The following is a 6,841-nucleotide window of genomic DNA, read 5'->3' as shown; positions in this document are numbered from 1 at the left end:
TTCAAGGGTACAACTGTTGAGTATCTTCTTTAGAGGGTGTGACTGGAAGTATCAGTTAGCTTTGGATGTTGCAAGTCATGGGAACTTCAAGACAAGATTTCCAGAAGATGCTGAAGTTTTGATTGAGAATTTGGGTTCTAGCAATAGCACTTAAAGAGCTGATGCTGAAAGAAAGAGACTGCATGGAGAGTTTGATTCAAACCAGTTAGCTTCTGTTAATGCTAAGTTGGATTCAGTACATAATCTCCTTGTGGGTAAGAAGTCAGTCCAATTTGCTGCTGAAGTTGAGAAATTTGAGCCAGAGCCAGAGAATACAGAGGAGAATGTCAACTATGTGTATGGAGCTGGGTATCAGGGGCAGAGATTCGGTAATCAGCAAGGCAACAGACGTTACAATGGTGACCAGAAGCAGCAACAGAACAATGGCTATACAAGGACCTATGGGAATACATCTTATCAGTCTCCACCTCCTAAGAATTCTTCAGAGAGTAGAATGGAGGCCATGCTTGAGAAGCTTTTGCAAGGACAGGAGCATTTGACAGTGACATTCAATGAAAAGATTGACAATGTCTACACTGAGCTGAATGGGAAGATAGAAGCATTGAACATTCATGTCAAGAAGTTAGAGAATCAAGTTATTCAGACTGCTGGGTCTGTCAAACGACAAGAAGGTTTTCTTCCTGGAAGAACTGAGTCAAACCCCAAGGATGCTTGTAATGCCATATCTATGAGGGATGAAGATGATGTTGAAATTGTTTCTGCAGAACAGGGTGAAAAATCGTCAAATCTCTCAACTCCAGATGTTGGTGTCGATCGACACCACCTGGGTGTCGGTCGACACTTCTCCCAGACGAGCCGAAAAGCTGCAAAATCTCAGGTTCCAGCAGTTGAGAGGGTCTACAAGCCTAAGGTTCCTTTTCCCAAGCCAAGAAAGTCTAAGCAGGAGATGGAGGAAGCTAGATGCAAGGCAATGATGGACAAGGTGATGATTGAGATGCCAATTATTGATGCATTAAAGCTTTCACCACCACTAAAACGCAATGTGAAGAGAATGGTATCCAATGGTTTGAGCCCTGAAGAAGGAGCACTGCTTACTAAGGATGTCAGTGCAATTCTGTTAAATCAGCTTTCACAGAGGAAGAAAGAGAAGAAGCAGGAGGTGGTTATCTCTAAGGAAGTGAGTGAAATCATTCAATGTAGGACTGCAGAGAAGTTACCAGATCCTGGAAGCTTTGTACTTGATTTCTCAATCTCAGCAGGAAGGTTTTCTCATTCACTTTGTGACCTTGGTTCTAGCATCAACTTGATGCCACATTCTGTTGCTGTGAGACTTGGGATGACAGTATTCAAGCCAACTCAGATTTCTCTTATCTTGGCTGATCGCTCCCAAAGAATTCCTGAAGGTGTTTTAGAGGATATTCCAGTTAAGGTTGGCAACTTCATGTTTCCCACTGACTTTGTGGTGCTGAAGTATGATACAGAGCCTAAAGATCCTCTCATCTTAGAAAGATCTTTCCTGGCTACAGCTGGTACAATCATAGATGTGAAGAAAGGACACATAACACTGAATGTGGATGGTTTGAGTATGAGTTTTGAGATGGATAAACTGAGGAGAGCTCCTACCATTGATGGAAAAACGTTTTCTGTTGAGAAGATTGCTCAGATAAGCTGCAGAGAAGCAAATTCACGAGCATCAGAAGCAGTGTCGATCGTCACCACCAAGAGGGTATCGATCGACACCCCTCCACGACCGAGACAGAACAGCTCCAAGACTGATGCTCCAAGTCAGAAACCTGTTCCCAAACAGAAGAGTCACCAATCCACACTCCAGAGTCCTCGGGTAAGGCTAAGGTATGTATCTTCTTCACCTAAACCTTCTCCTATCATCAATAAGACCTTCAAAGATACAAAGACTGTTTACAGTTAACCAAGCCACGAAATTATCGTAGAGCGCTTGTTTCTTCTGTTGATGATTTTGCAGGACAGAAAAGATACCCTCCCATACCTAAATCCCGCTCTGGTCCTATTCCTAACATCCTTGGCATACCTCATGCACCTAAAGCTTATACACCACCTTGGATGAAGAGGATTTCAATGCCGTGTTCTGCTCCTCCGGATGCCTGAGCTCCAACACAGTCAAGCTAATGACTGAAAACAAGCGCTTAGTGGGAGGCAACCCACTGGTAGGTTTTTCTTTTTCTTTTGATTTTGATTTTTGTTTATTTTATTTTTATTTTTGCTTTTCTCATACTTGATAACACTGGGGACAGTGTTGTTTAAGTCTGGGGGAGGTTAGTTACTAACTACGTTTTAGTTTTTGAGTTTCAGTTGTGTCAGTCAAAACCATAAAGTTTGAGTCCAATTTTTCAAAAAATTTCTTTTTGTCTTTGGGAATTATGATCTTGACTAATGATTTCTCTTATTTGGCTAACACTCTAATGATTATTTGTTTATGCTTGATCTCAGAACTGAAGCTTAGAAAGACTATGAGCCTTATCAACAATCCTGAAAGCCCTTATTCAATGGATATCTGATTGATCTAACGTTGTCTCAACCTTTATCAGGATTTTAACCGGACTTAATCGCTTACTTTGGGTTGGAAATCAGTGGACTAGACTTCTTCTTCAGGCCATACAAGACAGTGCAATTTTTCAAAGTATGTCTCCCCTCTCTCTTCCCTTCAGTGCTTTAAAAAAAAAGAGAATAAAAGATGAAATGATTTTGATCAGTTTAGAGAGGTAGGTAAATTACCAGTGACCTCATTATTCTACTCTTGAGTCAAATGATCACACAAAGCTTGGAAGCGAGGGGTAGGTAAATTACCGATGACCCCGGTATTCGCTTATACCTTTGAAAGAAAAAATAAAAAAGAGATCAGAAAAAAAAAATTTGGAAGTGAGAAAAGGGAGAGGAAAGGAGATGTAAGAAGAAAGTCTCGGCCTGAAAAGAGTCCATATGCTACTGTTCGATACACCAAAGGTAAGAACTCACCTGTACTTGCTTTAATTTATATAATGAGATGACAATGGAGATTTCAGAGATTCTAAAGGATTGTGGGATTTGAGTAAGGAATGTTGATGCTTATCATGGTTGAGTATAAGAAGTAAGTTCTTGAGTCAGGTAAATGAAGAGTGTAAATAAGAATCATCATGCAGTTGAGTGAGTTCCCTGTTTTCAAACCTCTTTCACATGTCTAAGTTTATGTTTTGCTTGAGGGAAAGCAAAGGCTAAGTCTGGGGGAGTTGATATATCATGGTTTTTGTGGTTTTTAACCATGATATAAAGAGTCTTTTAGTGTCGTTTGATGTGTTTCTAGGATGTTTTAGAGTCTTTGCAGGTTTTCTAGGATTTTAGCACGGATGGAGCGAAATGGAGCAATTTGGATAGTTTTGGAGCATAAATCTCGGATCAAAACAAGGGCATCGATCGACACTAGAGGAGCATTGGTCGACACCCTTTTCAGACGATGAAGAATCACAAAATTGGAAGTGTTACAATTCTGCCCCAAAGTCTTCCAAAATTGCAACATAAGTCCCTGACGTGTTTTAGGACATATATATATAGTTTTTAGGTTTTTTCAAACCCTTAAGTTTTATTTTTTCTGCAACCCTGAGAGATTTTTGAGAGCTATTGAAGAGAGATCTGCTTTGTAGAGAAGAATTTCTTGAACTCCTTCTTACTCTTTTAATATCTATTGCTTATTATTCAGAATTATGTTTTGTTCTTCATTAATCATGTATGAGTATTTTGCTTGTTAGGTTTAGAGTTTTTCACAGGGATTTATGAATTATTAGATCTGATTATTTAGGTTCATTATCTATCTAGATCTTCATCTTAGGTTGTTCTCCATATTAATTCTTGATTGGCCATCTAGAATTAATACCTTAGGAAAATAAATTGATATGAGAATATAATTGATTTTCCTGATAAAACCTTTTGATGAGCAAAATTATTTCTTGCAAAGAGATTTGATTTAATAATTTTATGAACAATCTAAACCTGATTTTATTGCTGATTTTTAACCTAGAATTTTACAAAGAGATTTGGATTTTCTGGTTTTAAATTTAGATATTATTTGCAGTGAAAATTGATTTAATTTACAAAAGTGTATAGAGTTCCAAATCTGTTCTTAATTGTTTGAATCCTAATTTATTGATTTAATATTCATAATTTCCTGAGAAATTCCCTAGGCCTAGCTTTTTGATTTTCTGAATTTACAACAGCTTTTATTTAATAGTTTACATTATTTATTTTAATTCAATTTAATCTGTTAAGCATAATTGAAAAACTCTATAATTATTGTGTAGACTTGAGTCCTTGTGGAATTCGACCCCTAAGTATTACAGTGATCTCTTAATTTGAGAGAGTAGCTCAAGGTTAAATTTGAGCATATCAAATCCTAAGTAGGGGAGGAATATAACGACCCAGAAACTCGGTAACAGAATTACCGAGAGTTGCCGAAGAATCAGTGCTGAGAAAGACCGAGAGTCAGTGTCGAGAGTGACCGAGAAATGGTAACGAGAAAGACCGAGAGTCAGTATCGAGAGTTACCGAGAAGCAATGCCGAGAAAGACCGAGAGTCAGTATCGAGAGTTACCGAGAACTATAGCCGAGGAATACCGGTAACCAGTGCCGAGGAATGCCGATACTTGGTATCGAGGATTGCCGAGAGTTGCCGATACTTGATATCGAGGATTGTCGAGAGTTGCCGATACTTGGTATCGAGGATTGCCGAAAGTTGCCGATACTTAGTATCGAGAATTGCCGATAGAATGCAGAAGGCAGCGACGGTATAGTCCGATGATAGAATCCGATGAGTTATGGGAATTGGGTATGGGAATGGAGAGTTCGAGACTACTGAAGTAGTGAACAGACGTTTGAACTGAAGAAGTGGAATCCCAAGTTTACAGTGATCAGATCATTCAGGCATGCAAGTTTCTGGATGAAAATTGGTTCGAACGAACAAGTTTGTAAATTGTCAAGAAATGAGATGGGAGGTTTCGGTACTTAGTCCGAGGGACAGTCCGAGTAGAATAGGAATGGAAATCCTAGTGAAGTGATAGTGATAGTGATAGTGAAGTGATAGTGATAGTGAAGTGATAGTGATAGTGAAGTAGACTATCCAGAAATGGTTGCATCGGTGATTGATGGACCGGGCCGATGGACAAGCATGGATCGACTGGACGATGGGCCGATGGATGGCCTAAAGGACTCGGAAATCTTGCAGAGATTTAAGCCGACTCACGGGTAAGGAAACCCGAGAGAAATGGAAACTCGCGGTAAATGGAAAGGTGATCGGATAAGGATAGATGCGAGAAATAAGAGAAGTTAGGGGCGGTTAGACTTATCGTTCTAAGGCAACTTAGGGCGGTTCATGGATCCTATATAAGGGACGAAAACCCTTAGAATTTCTCTAGTTTCGCATAAGCATCCGAGAGCCGCCGCAAGAGAGGAAGAGAGAATTCCATCGAAGCTAAAACCGAAAGATCCTAAGTCCAAGTGGAGAGAAGAATGGTAAGTGTTCTTCCACCTTGATCCGTCGATGGTTATGGATATATCTCGGATATTAATGGTATCGATCTGTCCGTGTAGAAGCGGGGATCAGATCCGAGCATAGGAACCGTGAGTTCAACACCTTAGGTCGATACCGAAGGTGAGTGCGTGACTGTGGCCGAGTTCCATGGTTGATTCTCTTGACCCGTGGTTTGTTTAATCTTGTTGATTGCTTGTCTTGTTATGGTTTTGTGTTTCTATTGCAATATGAATCGGTGGTTGGTCTAAGCAATTTAGACAACTAACTTATGGAAATTGTTTGACTTGCGTGACTTGGTTGGAATATACCTTGTGTTAGATTGAGATCGTTGAACTGAGCCTAGTGAGACGGGATGACCGCTCCACTAAGTAAACTTTGTTTACTTACGCCTCCTATTAATGGACGCAGGAAAAGATAGATCCGATGATCGGGACTTTAGTGGCTGACCAGCTCGTGTGACGAAGGTAAGGGAGGAGGAGGATGGTGGGTTTGGGTAGAATTATTCATGGTGTTATTTTTATTAGTTTTCGTTATTTTCATGCATGAGACAATTGTTATTTTTAAGGTTGAACCGAACCTCTTATTATTAATGAATCCGTATTTTTAAGTTATCGCACTTGTTATACATATCCGCTGTTATGTCTTGTTAAGTAATTGAGTAGAATAATATAGGCCCTAAGAAAAAATTTTATCGGCCAATATGTCCGAGTATGGGTTTTTAGGGTCGGGGTCTTACAGATAGCCCGAGAGCGAGATTAGACTTCCTGATAGTGTAGCTTGAGGGCTGAGGCCCGATAGCGAGCCGGTAAGACTCGAAGGTTGAGACTTGAGAGCGAGGGAGATGCATGAGTTGAGAGCCAATAATATCAAAGACTCGGGTTATTGGCCAGATTGAGTCCTCATAGTTAGCCGGAGGATTTGCGGACCATGGTGTTGGTTGCACGGGAGATCCTTGGCTGTTTGTCTTGGTGCTAGATTCGAGGACAAATCTATGTTAATGGGGGAGAATTGTAACATCTGCAAACCAAAAATTGGAATTTTGATCGTCACTGTTTGCGAACGGTTGATCGGTTCAAGTTTAATCGTCCGGTTTGCGTGGTTTGGTTTAGGAAAATCCCTAGACTCGAGTTTAAGTTGTGGAACTCGACTTCCCAAGTCCTTTAGCCACTTTTTCACATCTCAGAAAGAAGAGAGAAGAGAAGAAAAGTTTTTGTGAGAGTTATTGAGGTTTTGGTGAGTTCTTTGTCATTGTGGGGTGAGTTTCTTACTGGAGAGTGTGGATCCAAGGCTGGGAACGTGGTGGGAAGC

This window comes from Camelina sativa, chromosome 12 (genome assembly GCF_030686135.1).
Source record: "Camelina sativa cultivar CO46 ecotype springtype chromosome 12, ASM3068613v1".
Taxonomy (NCBI): domain Eukaryota; kingdom Viridiplantae; phylum Streptophyta; class Magnoliopsida; order Brassicales; family Brassicaceae; genus Camelina; species Camelina sativa.
The sequence above is the reverse complement of the archived record's forward strand: the minus strand, read 5'-3'. Positions refer to the sequence as shown.